Source organism: Oncorhynchus gorbuscha, linkage group LG16 (assembly GCF_021184085.1).
Source record: "Oncorhynchus gorbuscha isolate QuinsamMale2020 ecotype Even-year linkage group LG16, OgorEven_v1.0, whole genome shotgun sequence".
Taxonomy (NCBI): Eukaryota; Metazoa; Chordata; class Actinopteri; order Salmoniformes; family Salmonidae; genus Oncorhynchus; species Oncorhynchus gorbuscha.
This window is the reverse complement of record NC_060188.1, coordinates 59,769,987-59,791,487: the sequence shown is the minus strand read 5'-3', so window position 1 is coordinate 59,791,487 and position 21,501 is coordinate 59,769,987. Positions and strand designations below refer to the sequence as shown.

The 21,501-nt window shown below is 43.8% G+C and overlaps 1 protein-coding gene across 3 annotated transcripts in view; it reads left to right on the top strand.

The window, feature by feature from the left end:
* LOC124000849 (angiomotin-like) overlaps positions 1–21,501 on the top strand; it is a 47,908-nt gene that overhangs the window by 1,511 nt on the left and 24,896 nt on the right. The gene's annotated exons all lie outside the window — the stretch shown is intronic.

Below are 21,501 nucleotides of genomic sequence, written 5' to 3'. Positions count from 1 at the left end.
TGACACTGTTCTAGCTTAGCCAGCTAGTCCTAAGGAGGACTCCGCTACACGGGAGGTGGAGGCAGGGATGAACGGTCGACGGTGTCCTTCACCCTAGCAAGCAAGCACATAGTGTCACTAACTCGCAAGCTAGCACCCCAGAAGGCGGTGGCGACTGGTAGACAGTGTCCTTTGCCCGCAGCTTTCGGACACGCCCTGAATTGCGGACTGCAGTTGCACACTTCGATCTTATTAGCTGTTTAGCCGAACAACCAAAGTTAAACTTAGTTGTTAATTCAGGAATGTGTCAATTGTAAAGAACCGCCCAGTTTTGAAATCCTGAATTGGTGATGTTGCAAATGATATTTTTCAAGCCATTTTCTTGTCAGGGACTAAACAGGGCAATTGATGCTTTGGCAGGACTAATCACTCTTTCCCAACTGGTGTGGAGTTAAGAAATTATAACACTCTGATTAAAAACGTTAGAAAATCAGCTAGCTATTTTTTGCTCCATGTAAGCTTGCTTGCTAGCTAGCCAAGTCATTTGTTGTTCATCCTTACCTACTATTTATTAATATGCATTCCGTGTCTGACTACGGTCAGTTCAATCCCTCTCTGTGTTGTGTTGCACCGTTGAGGGGCTGGGCAATGTTACCAGTTGAATAAAAGGCAAAGTTATTATACTCGTACTGTAAAGACTATTATCAGTAAAAATGATTAACCTGACAATAATAACGTGGGGGTTTAATTGTGTAACAACGCACAGGCCATTATGATTCAATGTAATCTGATCATTTTTGTGAACATTTAAATGTAAACCCATTTAAATGTAAACCTATTACAACTTAATCACACTTATGAATATGTAAAACTGCATAATGATGGCACATGGAAGTGCAGAAACAATATATGCACAGATTGACACACCCTGTCATCCATTCAGACACAGGGTAGGAGTTAACAAGTCATCAGGAACAAAAACCGTGTGCTTTTGGCTTGGGTTCCAGCATGTGGTCCTCTTGCCTCCATTCATTGACTCCTGTTTATAAGCTTGACCAAATAGCTTAATAACATGCTATGTCAAATGTTTTGTGTAACAAGTGGTGTGTGCTGCTCAACTCAGTATTGTTATTCATTTTTTACAGAGCTGTCCATTCTGAGTCAACCTAGAACCATGACCCCTCTTTGCCTGTTCTACCACTGACCAGCTGCTTTTGGATTCTACTGCAACTCTCCACTAGTCAAGTTCTCGTTTTTTCCAGGCCCTTTGTGAGTTGTTTGATCTGACTGCTGACTCGTCCAAGGACCTATAGCAGTGTTTCCCAAACTCGGTCCTGGGGACCCCAAGGGGTGGACTTGGGGGGGGCACCACTACACAGCTGATTCAAATTATAAAGCTTGGATTATTTGAATCAGCTGTGTAATGAAGTTTTTTAAAACTATGCACATCCCTTGTGGTCCCCAGATTGAAATGATGACCTAAGGAATGTAGTAAAATGTCATTTTGTTTCAGCATATACTCTACCGTTCAAAAGTTTGGGGTCACTTAGAAATGTCCTTGTTTTTAAAAGAAAAACACTTTTTTTGTCCATTAAAATAACATCAACTTTGATCACAAATAGATTGTAGACATTGTTAATGTTGTAAATGACTATTGTAAATGACTACTACATAGGCGTGCAGAGGCCCATTATCAGCAACCATCACTCCTGTGTTCCAATGGCACTTTATGTTAGCTAATCCAAGTTTAATTGATCATTAGAAAACCCTTTTGCAATTATGTTAGCGCAGCTGAAAAATGTTGTGCTGATTGAAAAAAGCAATAAAACTGTCCTTTAGTCTAGTTGAGTATCTGGAGCATCAGCATTTGTGGGTTCGATTACAGGCTCAAAATGGCCAGAAACAAAGACCTTTCTTCTGAAACTTGTCAAGCTATTTCATGCGAGAAATTGCCCAAAAATGGAAGATCTCGTACAACGCTGTGTACTACTCCCTTCACAGAACAGGGCAAACTGGCTCTAACCAGAATAGAAAGAGTGGAGGCCCCGGTGCACACCTGCACAAGAGGACAAGTACATTAGAGTGTCTAGTTTGAGAAAGATGCCTCGGAAGTCCTCAACTGGCAGCTTCATTAAATAGTACCCACAAAACACCAGTCTCAACGTCAACAGTGAAGAGGCGACTCTGGGATGCTGGCCTTCAAGGTATGAGTTCCTCTATCCAGTGTCTGTTCTTTTGCCTAATCTTTTATTTTTATTGGCCAGTCTGAGATGTTTTTTTCTTTGCAACTCTGCCTAGGAAGCCAGCATCCTGGAGTCGCCACTTCACTGTTTTTATTATTTTTTATTTCACCTTGATTTAACCAGGTAGGCTCGTTGAGAACAAGTTCTCATTCACATCTGCAACCTGGCCAAGATGAAGCAATGCAGTGTGACACAAAAAAACAGAGTTACACATGGAATAAACAAACATACAGTCAATAGAAAAAGTATATATACAAGTGTGTGCAAATGAGGTAGGGTAAGGGCAATAAATAGGCCATAGAGGTGAAATAATTACAAAATAACAATTACAATTACACTCTAACACTGGAGTGATAGATGTGCAGAAGATGAGTGTGCAAGTAGATATACTGGGGTGCAAAGGAGAAAAATAAATAACAGTATGGGGATGAGGTAGTTGGATGACCTATGTACAGGTGCAGTGATCTGTGAGCTGCTCTGACAGCTGGTGCTTAAAGTTAGTGAGGGAGATCTGAGTCTCCAGCTTCAGTGAATTTTGCAGTTCGTTTCAGTCATTGGCAGTGGAGAACTGGAAGGAAAGGCGGCCAAAGAGAAATTGGCTTTGGGGGTGACAAGTGAAATATACCTGCTGGAGGGCATGTTACGGTGTGGATGCTGCTATGGTGACCAGTGAGCTGAGATAAGGCGGGGCTTTACCTAGCAAAGACTTATAGATGACCAGTTGGTTTGGCGACGAATATGAGGCAAGGGCCAGGCAACGACAGCATACAGGTCGCAAGGGTGGGTTGTATATGGGGCTTTTATGACAAAACAGATGGCACTGTAATAGGCTACATCCAGTTTGCTGAGTGTTGGAGGCTATTTTGTAAATGACATCGCCGAAGTCAAGGATTGGTAGGATAGTCAGTTTTATGAGGGTATGTTTGGCAGTACGAGTGAAGGATGCTTTGTTGCGAAATAGGAAGCCGACTCTAGATTTAATTTTGGTTTGGAGATGCCTGTTAGAGACACCCGTTCCCATTTGGGAACGCGCCCCCACCCCCCCAGCTGGAATGTGGCGCAGGGAACGCAAGAAATATTCATAAAAATATTTAACCTCCACACATTAACAAGTAAAATAGCTCAAATGAAAGATAAACAAGTTGTTTATCTAGCCAGCAAGTCAGATTTCTAAAATGTTTTACGGCGAAAACATAGCACATATTTATGTCAAACCACCACCGCAGACATAGCTCATTACCATAGCCAAGTAGGAAAAAATATGCAATCAACAAACGCAGGATTAAAAAAAAAAAATTCCACTAACCTTTTGAAATCTTCATCAGATGACAGTAATATAACATGTTACACAGTACATTCATTTTTTTTTCAATAATATGCTATATATATCCATAAATCTCTGTTTACAATTACGCATCGTTCAAAAAATGCTACTAAAATGTCCTGAGAAATGAAATAGCTCCGGCAGATAACGTCAGCTAACAAGGAATACACATCATAAACTTTGACTAAATATGCATGTTTTACATATGTATAGCAAGATACACTTCTTCTAAATGCAATTGCTGTGTTACATTTAATTTTAACGTTACATTTTGCGTTCACTAGGCTATAATAGGGAGTCAGCGCTCCCACATTAGCATAATGACTCCTCTATCTTGGAGTCGACAGAAACCCAAAATTAATACATAAATATTCCCTTACCTTTGTTGTTCTTCCATCAAACGACCTGGAAGGGATTATACTTACCAAACCAGCATTTAGTTTTCAAGTCTGCGTCTTTCGGTTCTCAAAATACCCACATTTCAGTCTAAATGTATGCAAAATTGAAGTGGGTGCGCACCAAAACGTTGAAATTATATATTATATGTCGAGTTAACTTGTCACACTAACTTCATAATCAAGCTTTAACATGTTATAAAGGTGTACAGCAATTTTGAGAACAAACAGAAACACAGGCACCGTTCAATCGATCTTGGAAAAAAGAGAGGACTTGACCACTGCGCAGAGAAAAGTGACAGGTGTTTTTGAGTGACTGGGAGCTTACCGCGTGCTCAAACTCTCGCGAGCGGGAGCCATTCTCACAATGAGAAGCCCCATTGAAAGCTGAGATCACGCTGAACACGTGGAGACTGTTCTGGGAGCGGTAACTGTTTGTGGAGGGTGTTTGCGATGACTTCAAAGGTGGCCCAACTTTTCAGATGAGAAGAGATAGTTTGGGAGAATGCATATTTTTAGAGTTCTGCTTTACATAGAGACAAAATTTAAACGGTTTTAAAAGCTTTAGAGTGTTTTCTATTCAATAATATTTTTTATTTGCATATATTAGCAACTTTTGACAAAAAATAATTATGTTTACAATGGGCACGCAATTACTCCAGCGGGGGCAGTAGACAGCCCTATCCCTAAAAGGTTTTTAATGTGGGTCTGGAAGGAGAGTTTATAGTCTAACCAGACACCTAGGTATTTGTAGATGTCCACATATTCTAAGTCAGAACCGTCCAGAGTAGTGATGCTGGACAGGCGGGCAGGTGTGGGCAGCGATCGGTTGAAGAGCATGCATTTAGTTTTACTTGCATTTAAGAGAAGTTGGAGGCACGGAAGGAGAGATGTTTTGCATTGAAGCTCATCTGGAGGTTAGTTATCACAGTGTCCAAAGAAGGGCCAGAAGTTTACAGAATGATGTCGTCTGCGTAGAGGTGGATCAGAGAATCAACAGCAGCAAGAGCGACATCATTGATGTATGAAGAGAAACGAGTTGGCCCGAGAATTGAACCCTGTGGCACCCCCATAGAGTCTGCCAGAGGACCAGACAACAGGTCCTCCGATTTGACACACTGAACTCTCTCTGAGAAGTACTTGTTGAACCAGGCGAGGTAGTCATTTGAGAAACCAAGGCTGTCGAGTCTACCGATAAGAATGTGGTGATTGACAGAGTAGAAAGCCTTGGCCAGGTCGATGAATACAGCTGCACAGTATTGTCTCTTATTGATGGCGGTTATGATATCATTTAGGACAATGAGCGTGGCTGAGGTGCACCCATGACCAGCTCGGAAACCAGACTGCATAGCGGAGAAGGTATGGTGGGATTCGAAATGGTCAGTGTTCTCTTTGTTAACTTGGCTTTCGAAGATCTTAGAAAGGCAGGGTAGGATAGATATAGGTCTGTGGCAGTTTGGGTTTAGAGTGAAGAGGGGGATGACCACGGCAGCTTTCCAATCTTTGAGTATCTCAGACGATACGAAAGAGAGGTTGAACAGGCTAGTAATAGGGGTTGCAACAATTTCAGTTTATCATTTTAGAAAGAGCGGGTCCAGATTGTCTAGCCCGGTTGATTTGTAGGGGTCCAGATTTAGCAGCTCTTTCAGAACATCCAGCTATCTGGATTTGGGTGAAGGAGAGATGGGGAGACTTGGGCAAGTTGCTGTGGGGGGGGTGCTGGGCTTGTGACTGGGGTAGCCAGGTGGAAAGCATGGCCAGCCTTAGAAAAATGCTTATTGACATTTTCAATTATCGTGGCTTTATCGGTGGTGATAGTGTTTCCTAGCCTCAGTGCAGTGGGCAGCTAGGAGGAGGTGCTCTTATTCTCCGTGGATTTTAGTGTCCCAGGTATTTTTGGAGTTTGTGCTTCAGGATGCAAATTTCTGTTTGAAAAAGCTAGCCTTTGCTTTTCTAACTGCCTGTGTATATTGGACTAGGAACTGAAAGGTTGCAAGATCAAATCCCTGAGCTGACTAGGTAAAAATCTCTTGCTCTGCTTCTGAACAAGGCAGTTAACCCGCTGTTTCTAGGCCGTCATTGAAAATAACAATTTGTTCTTAACTGACTTGCCTAGTTAAATAAAGGTCCAAATAAATAAAGTAAAATCTTGGTTCCTGACTTCCCTGAAATATTGCATATCTCGGGGGCTATTCGATGCTAATGCAGTACACTAATATATGCCATTTAGCGGACGCTTTTATCCAAAGCGACTTACAGTGATGTGTGCATACATTCTACGTATGGGTGGTCCCGGGAATCGAACCCACTACCCTGGCGTTACACCACATGATGTTTATGTTCTGGTCAAGGGCAGTCAGGTCTGGAGCGAACCAAGGGCTATATCTGTTCCTGGTTTTACATTTTTTTGAATGGAGCATGCTTATTTAAGATGGTGTGGAAAGCACTTTTAAAGAATAACCAGGCATCCTCTACTGATGGAAGGAAGTCAATATCCTTCCAGGATACCCTGGCCAGGTCAATGAGAAAGGCCTGCTCGCTGAAGTACTTTAGGGAGAGTTTGACAGTGATGAGGAGTGGTCGTTTGACTGCAGACCCATTACGGACACAGGCAATGTGGCAGTGCTCGCTGAGATCCTGGTTGAAGAAAGCAGAGGTGTATTTGGAGGGCAGATTGGTTAGGATGATATCTATGAGGGTGCCTGGGTTTACAGATTTGGGTTTGTACCTGGTCATTGATAATGTGTGAGATTGAGGGCATCTAGCTTAGATTGTAGGATGGCCGGATGTTAAGAATGTCCCAGTTTATGTCACCTAACAGCACGAGCTCTGAAGATAGATGGGGGGCAATCAATTCACATATGGTGCCCAGGGCACAGCTGGGGGCAGAAGGTGGTCTATAGCAAGCGGTAACGGTGAGGGACTTGTTTCTGGAAAGGTGGATTTTTAAAAGTAGAAGCTCAAATTGTTTGTGCACAGACCTGGATAGTAAGACAGAACTTTGCAGGCTTTTTCTGCAGTAGACTGCAACTCCGCCTCCTTTGGCAGTTCTATCTTGTCGGAAAATGTTATAGTTGGGGATGGAAATGGAAAAATGGGAGTGGAACTAGGCACTGCAGGGCCTGGATTAACCTCTACATCTCCAGAGGAACAGAGGAGGAGTAGGATAAGGGTGCGCCTAAAGACTATAAGAACTGGTCGTCTAGTACGTTCGGAACTGAGTGTAAAAGGAGCAGGTTTCTGGGCACGGTAGAATAGATTCAAGGCATAATGTACGGACAAAGGTATGGTAGGATGTGAATACAGTGGAGGTTAACTTATGTATTAAGTGACGATGAGTGAGAGAGCTATTGTCTCTAGAAACATAATTTACACCAGGTGAGGTCGCCGCATGTGTGGGAGGTGGAACTAACTAAGGCGTATTGAGCAGGGCAAGAGGCTCTACAGTAAAATAAGGCAATAATCACTTTTGAAAATTTTACCAGGCAAGTCAGTTAAGAACAAATTCTTATTTTCAATGACGGCCTAGGAACAGTGGGTTAACTGCCTGTTCAGGGGCAGAACGACAGATTTGTACCTTGTCAGCTCGGGGATTTGAACTTGCAACCTTTCGGTTACTAGTCCAATGCTCTAACCACTAGGCTACTCTGCTGCCACTAACCAAAACAGCAATGGACAAGGCATATTGACATTAGGGAGAGGCATGCGTAGCCGAGTGATCATAAGGGTCCAGTGAGTAGCTCGGCGGGCTGGAGACGCGACGATTCAGACAGCTAGCGAGCTGAGGCTAGCAAGCTAGCAGAAGGGCCTTAAAGGGACGTCGCGACTGAAGAAGTCAGTTGTAGCCCCCTCGTGCTGTTTCATCAGTAGTCCAGTCGTGATGGATCAGCAGGGCTCCGTGTGGTAAAGGGTCCAGGCCAATTGGCAAAATAGGTATAGTGGCCAAAGAATTTGTCCGATGGGTCTCTTCAGTTAACAGTCCGGTATGCTCTAGACAGCTAGCGGGCTGCGGCTAACAGGTTAGCAGACATTCAGGGGACATCGTGATGGAGGAGCCACTTGGAAAAAAAACCTCGGGAAGATTACGTCGGTAGTCCAGTCGTGATGGATCGGCGGGGGTCTGTGTCGCCAGTAGAAGGGGTCCAGGCCAATTGGCAAAATGGGTACTGTAGCCCAAGGAGTGGCTGACGGACCTCTTTGGCCAGCTGGGAGATGGGCCTAGCAAAGGCTAGCTCCAGGCTAATTGGTTCTTGTTCAGGACAGATACGTTGGCCAGGACTGGCCACTGATAGCAGCTAGCTAGCTGCGATGATCCAGGTGAAATGGTTCAGAGCTTGCGATAGGAATTCGGAGATATGGAGAAAAATAAGTCCAATGTGCTCTGGTTTGAGTCGCGCTGTGCAGCCTGGAAAGAGTTTTCTGGGCTAAAGGTTAGCTGATGACCGCTAGTATTGGCTATTTTATTTTTTATTTTTTTATTTCACCTTTATTTAACCAGGTAGGCTAGTTGAGAACAAGTTCTCATTTGCAACTGCGACCTGGCCAAAATAAAGCATAGCAGTGTGAACAGACAACACAGAGTTACACATGGAGTAAACAATTAACAAGTCAATAACACAGTAGGAAAAAAATGGGCAGTCTATATACAATGTGTGCAAAAGGCATGAGGAGGTAGGCGAATAATACAATTTTGCAGATTAACACTGGAGTGATAAATGATCAGATGGTCATGTACAGGTAGAGATATTGGTGTGCAAAAGAGCAGAAAAGTAAATAAATTAAAAAACAGTATAAAAACAGTATGGGGATGAGGTAGGTGAAAATGGGTGGGCTATTTACCATAGACTATGTACAGCTGCAGCGATCGGTTAGCTGCTCGGATAGCTGATGTTTGAAGTTGGTGAGGGAGATAAAAGTCTCCAACTTCAGCGATTTTTGCAGTTCGTTCCAGTCACAGGCAGCAGAGTACTGGAACGAAAGGCGGCCAAATGAGGTGTTGGCTTTAGGGATGATCAGTGAGATACATCTGCTGGAGCGCGTGCTACAGATGGGTGTTGCCATCGTGACCAATGAGCTGAGATAAGGCGGGGCTTTACCTAGCATGGACTTGTAGATGACCTGGAGCCAGTGGGTCTGGCGACGAATATGTAGTGAGGGCCAGCCGACTAGAGCATACAAGTCGCAGTGGTGGGTGGTATAAGGTGCTTTAGTGACAAAACGGATGGCACTGTGATAGACTGCATCCAGTTTGCTGAGTAGAGTGTTGGAAGCCATTTTGTAGATGACATCGCCGAAGTCGAGGATCGGTAGGATAGTCAGTTTTACTAGGGTAAGCTTTGGCGGCATGAGTGAAGGAGGCTTTGTTGCAGAATAGAAAGCCGACTCTTGATTTGATTTTCGATTGGAGATGTTTGATGTGAGTCTGGAAGGAGAGTTTGCAGTCTAGCCAGACACCTAGGTACTTATGTGTCCACATATTCAAGGTCGGAACCATCCAGGGTGGTGATGCTAGTCGGGCATGCGGGTGCAGGCAGCGATCGGTTGAAAAGCATGCATTTGGTTTTACTCGCGTTTAAGAGCAGTTGGAGGCCACGGAAGGAGTGCTGTATGGCATTGAAGCTCGTTTGGAGGTTAGATAGCACAGTGTCCAATGACGGGCAAAAGTATATAGAATGGTGTCGTCTGCATAGAGGTGGATCAGGGAATCGCCCGCAGTAAGAGCAACATCATTGATATATACAGGGAAAAGAGTCGGCCCGAGAATTGAACCCTGTGGCACCCCCACAGAGACTGCCAGAGGACCGGACAGCATGCCCTCCGATTTGACACACTGAACTCTGTCTGCAAAGTAATTGGTGAACCCGGCAAGGCAGTCATCCGAAAAACCGAGGCTATTGAGTCTGCCGATAAGAATATGGTGATTGACAGAGTCAAAAGCCTTGGCTAGGTCGATGAAGACGGCTGCACAGTACTGTCTTTTATCGATGGCGGTTATGATATCGTTTAGTACCTTGAGTGTAGCTGAGGTGCACCCGTGACCGGCTCAGAAACCAGATTGCACAGCGGAGAAGGTACGGTGGGATTCGAGATGGTCAGTGACCTGTTTGTTGACTTGGCTTTCGAAGACCTTAGATAGACAGGGCAGGATGGATATAGGTCTATAACAGCTAGTAGTAGTCAACAGCTAGTAGTAGTCAATGATAAACTTGGATTAGCTAACACAGCGTGCCATTGGAACACACGAGTAATGGTTGCTGATAATAGGCCTCTGTATGCCTATGTAGATATTCCATATCTGCTGAGGAGAGCTGGCGGATTAGGGTTGGACTGGCAGCTGTTCCTCATGAACCTGGAGAGACTGAGAACAGCATATATCTCAGACTTTTACTGTTGATGTTGAGACTGGTGTTTTGCGGGTACTATTTAATGAAGCTGCCAGTTGAGGACGTGTGAGGCATCTTTCTCAAACTAGACACTAATGTACTTGTCCTCTTGCACAATTGTGGACCGGGGCCTCCCACTCCTCTATCTATTCTGGTTTGCGCTGTTCTGTGAAGGGAGTAGTCCACAGCGTTGTACGAGATCTTCAATTTCTGGCATGGAATAGCCTTCATTTCTCAGTACAAGAATAGACTAACGAGTTTCAGAAGAAAGGTCTTTGTTTCTGGCCATTTTGAGCCTGTAATCGAACCCACAAATGCTGATGCTCCAGATACTCAACTCGACTAAAGAAGGATGGTTTTATTGCTTCTTTCAATTAGCACAACATGTTCAGCTGTGCTAACATAATTGCAAAAGGGTTTTCTAACGATCAATTAGCCTTTTTAAAATTATAAACTTGGATTAGCTAACACAACGTGCCATTGGAACACAGGAGTGATGGTTGCTGTTAATGGGCCTATGTACATATTCCATAAAAAAATCAGTTGTTTCCAGCTACAATAGTATTTACAACATTTAACAATGTCTACACTGTATTTCTGATACATTTTATGTTATTTTAAGGAACAAAAAACGTAGCTTTTCTTTCAAAAACAAGGACATTTGTAAGTGACGTTAAAAAAAATAATGGTAGTGTAAATATTAGAGATGTTTTGCTCATTTTGTAAAGGGTGGGCACAGTCAGACAGGATGGATTCTCGACCGTCAAGAAAAGACCAACCGATACAAACACTTCTTTACCCCTAACGGCCATTGCCATTTGAACACGGGGAATAGGAGAAGGTAAGCTAGTCTGTCTGATGAAGACGTGGGGTTGGGGGAGGCTTGCTTTTTTTGTTATTTTCCTGTTTATACTGAATTTATCACTTAAACTATGCATTTCTTTAGTTTATTTTATTTTGAGTGGCAACCTACAGGTAATTTAAAAAAAAGTATAATTTGAAGTGGATGATGTACCTGTTGCATGCTCCAATAGACAAATTTAACATTCATATGAAAGTAATTTGTTAAATGTTAATATAATTTATTGAATGAATAAATGAATGTTATACTCATATTTCATGAAGTTGTTCTTTCTTCTTCTAGCGAGAAAGCATTCTCCTGAGAAGGACACAGCCGTGACACACGAGATTATCCCAATGATTGTTCTTTCTTCTTCTAGCGAGAAAGCATTCTCCTGAGAAGGACACAGCCGTGACACACGAGATTATCCCAATGATTGTTCTTTCTTCTTCTAGCGAGAAAGCATTCTCCTGAGAAGGACACAGCCGTGACACACGAGATTATCCCAATGATTGTTCTTTCTTCTTCTAGCGAGAAAGCATTCTCCTGAGAAGGACACAGCCGTGACACACGAGATTATCCCAATGATTGTTCTTTCTTCTTCTAGCGAGAAAGCATTCTCCTGAGAAGGACACAGCCGTGACACACGAGATTATCCCAATGATTGTTCTTTCTTCTTCTAGCGAGAAAGCATTCTCCTGAGAAGGACACAGCCGTGACACACGAGATTATCCCAATGATTGTTCTTTCTTCTTCTAGCGAGAAAGCATTCTCCTGAGAAGGACACAGCCGTGACACACGAGATTATCCCAATGATTGTTCTTTCTTCTTCTAGCGAGAAAGCATTCTCCTGAGAAGGACACAGCCGTGACACACGAGATTATCCCAATGATTAGAGATAGTCGACTCATCTGAAGCCACATTTGTGGATTGCAATACATATTCCAAAGAAATAGCACAGAATACAGATCAACAAGCACTTTTTGAATGTGCAAATGCACATTCTACAGATGTATATGTTAGGGAATTCAGAACATTTGCTCACTTTGTAGTTTTATTTGTGAGCTATGATGAATATATTTACAGATCATCCATTTATTTGTGACATGGTGAATGTTTGTGCTATGATGAATATATTTACAGATCATCCATTTATTTGTGACATGGTGAATGTTTGTGCTATGATGAATATATTTACAGATCATCCATTTATTTGTGACATGGTGAATGTTTGTGCTATGATGAATATATTTACAGATCATCCATTTATTTGTGACATGGTGAATGTTTGTGCTATGATGAATATATTTACAGATCATCCATTTATTTGTGACATGGTGAATGTTTGTGCTATGATGAATATATTTACAGATCATCCATTTATTTGTGACATGGTGAATGTTTGTGCTATGATGAATATATTTACAGATCATCCATTTATTTGTGACATGGTGAATGTTTGTGCTATGATGAATATATTTACAGATCATCCAATTATTTGTGACAGTGAATATTTGTGAAATATTTTTCACGGATTGTTGTATTTACTAAATATTTACAGATCTGAATTGTTTGAGTTATGTGGACTATATGCACGGATGGTGGTAGACACATTTACAGAATAAAGAAGCAAATCTCACTCCATAAATGTGATGTAGCGGATTGAGTTTATAATATTATTTTTCATGAAGGACATTGCCACTAAGTTTCAGCATACAATGTTTCACGGTGCCCTATCCCAAGTTTCACAGTTACTGTAGTTACCCAATACGTTACCCCACCCCACCCCCTTTGTCCCTTTTCATATGTGTCATAAATCCTGTAATTGACTAATGCATGTATCATGCATTGTTGTGTCCTGTGCTCAATCTTGAACCTTTTATTCCTTTAATTATGCATTTATTATACAGTAGTTGAGACCTAGACATGGGACCATTTCACTTTGCTTGTGAAGGTCCTCAAAAGGCTTTCCAACTTCATACCAACAGTCAGTCCTTCCATTCATGGCAGATAAATGAGCCTTATCCCAGTCTATTTTCACTCACATTCATCCTCTAGCCTTTGTGTGACAGTACCATTGGCAGCTCTGTGTGCCTGTGAGGAGACTTCTGTTCCATTATTAAACTGAATGCCTCTGTATGTTATCCCCCTGTAGGTTCAATTAGTGTGGACAGATGTCCCCCTGCTCCTCAGGAATGTGGTAGGCTAGTAGTAGTCCTGGGGTTAGCTGGTGTGGCACACATGCTGTCCGACAAGGAACAGGCCTTGTTGGTGTAGTTTGAAAGAAAGGGTATGTAGACTAAACACGTTCAATAACTTGTATCACTATAGACTAAGAATGATTTACATGTAATGATCACGCATTGAAGTGTATATGAGAATGTTATTTCTGTGTAACCACTGATACAAGGTAAATATGAGCTGGAGTTGGTGAGTTTCCCCATTCTCAAGGAGGTGTGGATTGTTCTGTTCAGTCTGCTCTGATTACACACTAGTTAGTCTAACTCTAATTGACCCTTATGTTCTTAATTTACACACTTGACACAGTGATGCCTCATGGAATGATCTTATTCTCATCGGATTTTTGAGGAAGGTGGATTTCATTCATTCATTTTATCTTATCAAATTCTGTGATACTAGGCCTACATCTGCCCAATTCATACCTAATCCATTTAAATATTTGTATATTACATGAAAGTGTTTGTGTGTTAGGATACATTCCAGAGGGAAAGCTAGGGTTATTCTCTTTGACCACAGTGATTTGGTTCCTTCTGTTTGACAGGATTCCAAGAAATGCTCAAATTACAAAGAACAATGACCTTCTCTGGTCTCTGACTGTTTGGATCTGAGCCAGTGTTGATTATCCCTCCCTTGTCCTGTCCCCTTCCTTCCTCTGTATGGTGGCCCTGCCTGGGCCAATGGGGAGCCAAGGAGCCGGAGGCCTTTGAGTCTTAGAGGTGGTGGTGAGTGTCTGCCAGAGCAGTGCCTAGCACCATTGACTCACAGCACTGGAATGTCTCTGACTGTTCCACTCACTCTGCCTCGCTCTCTCTCGTTATCTCTCCTATCTCGTTTTCTCTCGCTCATTTTCTCTGTAGTGCTCTTTCTCTGTATAGTTTGCTCCCTCAGCCTCCCCTTCTATCTCCCTCCTTAGCCGCTTGCTCTCAACCTCAGTACCACATTTTTCTCTCATTCTCTCTCCTGCCTTCCCTCCTTTCCCCTCTTTCTGTAGAGGAGGCCCGAAGTCATGTCTGCTGACTCAGCCTTGGAATAATCCAAATGCCTCTTGATTTCCTCTGCGCTCACGCAACATCCACAATGGGTGTAGATGATCCACAATCTGCTTAATAATAATCGTTTTAGTAATATCAGCACACTCATTAATTAATTAATGAAAAAAGCAACTTCAGTGAATTACTAACAGCCTCCGTGCCACATTGCTCCCCTTCACACACACAACCTGTTAAAATCAACTCAATGGCCCACCAGTCCCCTTTGTCCCAATGGGTAGTGGGAGGCTGAGCAACGCAATGACTGGGACCAGAGGCCACAATGTACCTGCTAACTCCAGGGAGGGAAGAGACATCTAGTACCACTCTGGAATGTGTCAGTGTGGGAGGCGGAGTCCTGGAACTCATGGAAGGTGGTGGTGTGGGGGGGTGCAGAAGGCGTGGCCAGATACTGACTCATTTACAGACACACAACACCCCGGACCCATCATTCACTAGGTGCCCAGGTGGATGTGTTACTCAGTACAGTATCAGTGTTTTGGGCACAACCATTCCAGCACTTCCCAGCTGTGATCCCCTGGTCCGGCTCCACTTACAGATGGAGTTTGTTTTGGACACCGGAGCATTTCTGTCAAGGGCTCACTCACAAATCCCGATGAAGTTCTAATCGGTGGTAGTGTAATTCTACTGGGACAGAGTAGGACGGAAGTCTGAGTCTGCCACTGCTGTCAGTCTCGTGATCGACTGTTGAGTTGTAGACCTGGCATTATAAACCCAGATAGTTGATTTTCTTCACACTGTTGATCCAGAAACATGGAAAGGGTTGAGCTGAAAGGGGAGGGGGTTGAGGGGGAAAGAAAGGTAGAGCCAGGGAGTAGGAGGCGAGGAGAGGGTAAAGAAGATGGGAGAGGGTGATTTTCCTTAACTGTTGAGGAAGACCAAATCATTCCACAGCCAGTGTGACAGAGAGAAAAAGCGATTTCATCTCTGCAGCACATGCTTCCCATCAAGTAAATGTGTGTGTGTGTGTGCGTGTGCGTGTGCGTGTGTGCGTGTGGTAAGAGGTTTAGGGAGTTGTATATGAGCGGTTAGGGGGGGGTTGGTGTCTGAAAGGTTGGCTCTGTATCAGGAACATTTGTATGTGTTGCGGAGAGAATTAAACCACATTACAGAGATTTTGATTGAGTTGGAAAAAGAGAGTGATGGAGAGAATGAAGGAGAGAGGCTCCAGAGAGGAAGCATGTCAGCGTTGTCAAAATGGCTGCTGCTGGGTTTGGTCCGTTTATGATGATTCTCATTTAGGAAGAGGGCCAAAGATCTTCAACTCATCAAATAAAATCACTTTGCCCATGTCAGCACCTCTCCCCAAACCCTTCCCGACCAACCAGAACTAGAGTTTTTATCCATTCAAATGTAGGTTTATTGAATTCCTTCTCCCCAACAAAGGACTTTAAAAAAAACAGTGAACCGAAATTAGCAATTCCACGGTAACAGAATGACGTTGAGACATCCGATTTTCCACTTTAAACCATTTCAAATCAACCTTTGTCACATGCGCCAAATACAAGTGTAGACCTTACTGTGAAATGCTTACTTACAAGCCCTTAACCAACAGTGCAGTTCAAGAAGAGTTAAGAAAATATTTAACAAATAAACTAAAGTAAAAAATAATAAAGTAACACAATAACAACATTAATGAGGCCATATACAGGGGGTACCGAGTCAGTGTGCGGGGGTATAGATTAGTACATGTAGGTAGGGGTGAAGTTACTATGCATAGATAATAAACAGCAAGTAGCAGCAGTGTACAAAACAAATGGGGGGGGGTCAATGTAATAGTCCGGTGGCCATTTGGCTTGGGGGTGGTAGCTGTTAAAGAGCCTTTTGGTCCTAGACATGGAGCTCCGGTACCGCTTGCCGTGTGGTAGCAGAGAACCAGTCTATGATTTGGGTGACTGGAGTCTGACAATTTTATTTCCTCTGACACCACCTATTATATAACGCCTATTATATAGGTCCTGAATTGCAGGGAGTTTGGCCCTAATGATGTACTGGGCTATACAAACTACCCTCTGTAGCGCCTTACGGTCAGATGCCAAGCAGTTTCAATACATGCTCTCGATGGTGCAGCTGTAGATCTTTTTGAGGATCTGGAGACCCATGCCAAATATTTTCAGTCTCCTGAGGGGGAAAAGGTTTTGTCGTGCCCTCTTCATGACTGTCTTGGTGTTTGGACCAGGATAGTTCATTGGTAATGTGGACACCAAGGAACTTGAAACTCTCGACCCGCTCCACTACAGCCCCATATATGTTAATGGGGGCCTGTTCAGCCCGCCTTTTCCTGTAGTCCAAGATCAGCTCCATTGTCTTGCTCACCTTGAGGGAGAGGTTGTTGTCCCCCACACGGCCGTGTCTCTGACCCACACGGCCGTGTCTCATCGTTGTCGGTCATTAGGCCTACCACTGTTGTGTCATCAGCAAACTTAATGATGGTGTTGGAGTCGTGTTTGGCCATGCAGTTATGGATGAACAGGGAGTACAGGAGGGGACTAAGTACACACCCCTGAGGGGCCCCAGTGTTGAGGATCAGCGTGGCAGACGTGTTGTTGCCTACCTTTACCACCTGGGGACGGCTCGTCAGGAAGTCCAGGATCCAGTTGCAGAGGGAGGTGTTTAGTCCCAGGGTCCTTAGCTGTGATGAGCTTCGTGGGAACTATGGTGTTGAACGCTGAGCTGTGGTCAATGAATAGCATTCTCACATAGATGTTATTTTTGTTCAGGTGGGGAACTATACAACTATACTCAGAAGGAATACTTTCAACAATGCCACTGAACATTTTCCAAAAACACATTTACTCAGATATATAATTTGGTAGTAGAATGATGGTAAAAAACATTTTTTATGGCACCACATTTTCCAAAAACTCTTAAATATCTGTCCCAGATTAAGATTCAAAGATGTCTGCAGAAAGAGTGAGGTGACAGCATAATTATGAACGTCATTCTCTTCATGGTTATCTATCCTGAATAGGTACACAAAAGTAGACAAATGTAATCTCGTCTTTTGCATGTTTGGTTATTATTCTACACAGGCTATTATTCTAATGAATAATAAGACCAAACCAAAACTGTAACCATCATAGACATCAAGTTTGGACATTACAGTAGAGTTCAGTATAGTACAACACCGTAAATTATACTTGTGTGCTCTACTGTGTTAAACTCTACTTTTCTTTACTGTACTGTGTCGTCCAAACTTGTGAAAGAGGTTTCCGATTGGTTCAGATTTGGACTTACCAAATTTCAACAACTTTTCAACGTCAATAGACGTTCGGTGTCAGTCGGTGCTCAGTGGGTGAGAGGGCTGGTTACAGTAAATGGAACGAGAGGGGGCCTCATGGGAGGGAGGGATTGTTTTCACACTCTTGCTTTGACCACCACGCGACAGAAAGAACAGTTATGAGCTGAACATAAGTGTGCTAATGGAAGGGAGGACAGTAGCAGGTGATCCAACTGGTTTGTGACTAATATGAATTCTCATTGTAGCCAATTCAGTTGCAGTATTTCTGTAACAGGGTTTTTTGGTATTTATGTTACCGATTTGGTAACAGAATGACAAAGTCCTATGTAATGTGCAAACATTTCTAAAAACCTGTTTTTGCATTGTTATTGTGGGGTATAGTGTGTAGATTGATGGGGGGGGGGATAATTGAATACATTTTAGAATAAGGCTGTAACATAACAAAATGTGGAAAAAGCTAAGGGATCCAGATACTTTCCAAATGCATTGTATATGCTTTCATTTCTCAAATATAGACTTAGCTTTCATTTGACACCACATTTGATGTGTTCCTATGAACTTTACATGCTAGTGCTCATGGAAATTCCCATATGACTCTGATATCTAGGTCAAATTGAATTAGTTGAATACTCTGGTGTGGGGCTGCTGTTTTTGAAAGGCAAAGTGAAGGGGCGTTGATTGACAGATTGCAGTATTGTGACAGAGGTCACAACAATGGCCGCCAGTGTCCTCACTGAAGCTGAAGTAGTATGGGCCCTGTGGAGGATTCTGCTTTCTCTCTGTCCACCCCCTTCCCATGTTTCATGGAACATGATCCAGCTCCTCATAATAAGGCCAGCCTTGGAGCGACTGATGGGGGAGGGAGGTGGAGAGAACGGAGGGGAGAAGGGGTTATGGAAAGAGGTAAAGGGAGAGAGCGAAAGAGAGCGTACAGATATGTCTGTGTGTGTCAGATTTTCTTGGCCTGTTTCTGTCTTCCCCAGTTGTGCTGCGGTGGGAGAATCTCCCAGGCCAGAGCCCAGTGTAAAGGATGCCAAGGGAGAGTAGGCTTCATACTCTACCGCCAGGGGAGGAAGAGGGGTGGCCGTTCCAGATTGGAATGTTGCATTTCCTGCTTGGTTCCTGCCATGTTTCTCAGTTTTCCCTTGTTCCCCCAATATCTCTCTCTTTCTCACTCTCTCTCTCTGTCTGTCTCTCTCTCTCTCTCTGTCTCTCCTCTCTCTCTCTCTCTCTCTCTCTCTCTCTCTCTCTCTCTCTCTCTCTCTCTCTCTCTGTCTCTCTGTCTCGCTCTCTCTCTCTCTCTCTCTCTCTCTCTCGCTCTCTCTCTCTCTCTCTCTCTCTCTCTCTCTCTCTCTCTCTCTCTCTCTCTCTCTCTCCCAAATATCCTCTTTCACTCCCCTCATGCCTTTTCTTGTGACCTTCCCTATATTTCTCTGCTCCAGCCCACTTTTCTCCATCACCCTTTTATCTCCCTCCCTCCCTCCCTCTCCTCTCCTGTCTCTCCCATAACAATATTGTCAGTGTTATCTTGTCCTACATTAAGTTGAGAGAAAAGCTGAATGTGGACGAGCTCTCTGGAGTTCATTAAACCACTGGAAGCCTTCCACTAATGTTCCGCTCTTACATAAACACTGCCGAGAAAGATGACCGTTTGTGTGTGTGTGAGTGAAGGGGGGCAGTATGCTTTAGCTACAGGGTTCTTTGGGGTTAGTTGCCTCTCTCTCTCTCCCCCAGTCCGTTTGTATGTTAGAAGGGGGTTGCCATATTGGGATCAAAAACCCACACATTCCCTGGGGCTAAGTGTGCGACTATACAGTGTTTGTTACTGTGCAGTGGACAGAAGGCAGATGCAGGATAAAGACAGTCATCTCCTTCAGTCCCTTCTCTCTACGTAGGCAGAGCAAATTGTGGATCTGAAGCAGATGGGGACTAGGACACTGTTCTCTGCCCTCTACAGCTGCATGTGTATATGGGCCGTGTGGGAGTACCTTCTGAGAAAACATGACTGGGACTCTTGTGAGACACAGGGAAGTATGGTTGAGTGTTTGCGTAGTATCCTAGTTTCCCAGCTCCTAGCCCTGGGCAGACCAGGGTTCAAATACTATTATAATTATTTGTAAATACTTTGGCTTGTTGATTGCACTTGCCTGTTGCATTGAAACTAATGGAAAAGTCCTAAAGGTGCAAATCCTGCTTGCATGGCAGTCCAGGCAGGCTAACGCAAATGGCAAAAGTTTTTGAAAGATGTCAAGTAGTATTTGAACCCAGGTCTGCCCCTAGCTCTATTCCTGGTCTGAAAAGAGTGTAAATCATCTTCATCTTACCTACTGCTCCTGTTCATGATTCCCCTGGGGAAAGCTAAGTCTGTGTTCATGATTCCCCTGGGGAAAACTAAGTCTGAATTCATGATTCCCCATGGGGAAAACTAAGTGTGTGTGTTTGTACTTAGTGATGGGTGTGTCCTTGGTGGGGGCGTGTGTCCGTGGTGGGGGCCTGTGTCCGTGGTGGGGGCCTGTGTCCGTGGTGGGGGCCTGTGTCCGTGGTGGGGGCGTGTGTCCGTGGTGGGGGCGTGTGTCCGTGGTGGGGCATGTGAGGTGTTCCCAGGACCCCTGTATGTGTAACCTGCACTATCTCTCCTGAGGGAAAAACGACTTGTGTGTACAATGTGTTCTCTGGAGACGGCAGGATACGCACAGTGTGTGCGTGTGGTGCACTTTCAGGACCCAGTGTGTGTATCCTGCAGTATGTCTACTGAGGGGAAACCTGCAGTTCTCACACTGATGAGGTCAAGCATCAACCTTACTGTCAGGGGCCATTTCTCTCTTTGTCTCCCTCCATCTATCCCACTCTAGTTCTCTCTCCTTTTCCTTCCTGTCTTCCTTGTTTCAGGTTTTATTAGTCATATGTACAGGATACACATGGTATACACCGTCCAATGAAATGCTTACTTTCCCGTGGCAACACCCCTCTTTCCTTTTCCATTCTCTCTCCCTTCCCCCTTCTCTCTCCCACTGCTGCTCATCCCGCTCTGCATTCCTGGTGTATTAGCAGAATAAACAGGCTGTGTGTGTGGGGGCGCTGGGAAACTTGCGCATTGAAGGCAAATATTTACATAAGACAGTGCAACCTCAGGCTCCATTTAAAATATGAAAGGGCATTTCATAATAGGCATTACGAGCTACTAGTGTATATCAGTGCATCTCAAAGCTCCCGGTTAATCGCTGGCTGACGCTAGGAGCAGAGGTTGAAACAGTGTCTTCCCTCTACACAGGTCTTGGATCAGGCTAAAGGCTGAATACCTCTCACTCAGATGAGATATGTTTCTGGTTATAAGCCTGTAGGTTTTAGAACGTGGCTGGCTATCAATGACTGATGCCATCTTAATTCAGTGGAGCTCTGAGAGAGGGAAATCTGTTGTACTTCTGTCTCCCTTTAACTCTCTTTCCCACTCATACTCTTTTCTGTGTCTCTCCTCCTCCTCTTCCCTCTCTCCTTCTCTCTCTCTTTTCTCTGCTCTTCTCTCTTCTCCTCCCCCTCTCTTTCTCTCTCTCTTCCTCTCTCTCTCTCTTTCTCTTTCTTTTTCTCTCTCTCTCTCTCTCTCTCTCTCTCTCTCTCTCTCTCTCTCTCTCTCTCTCTCTGTCTCTCTGTCTCTCTCTCTCTCTCTCTCTCTCTCTCTCTCTCTCTCTCTCTCTCTCTCTCTCTCTCTCTCTCTCTCTCTCTCTCTCTCTCTCTCTCTCTCTCTCTCTCTCTCTCTCTCTCTCTCTCTCTCTCTCTCTCTCTCTCTCTCTCTCTCCTCCACTTCCCT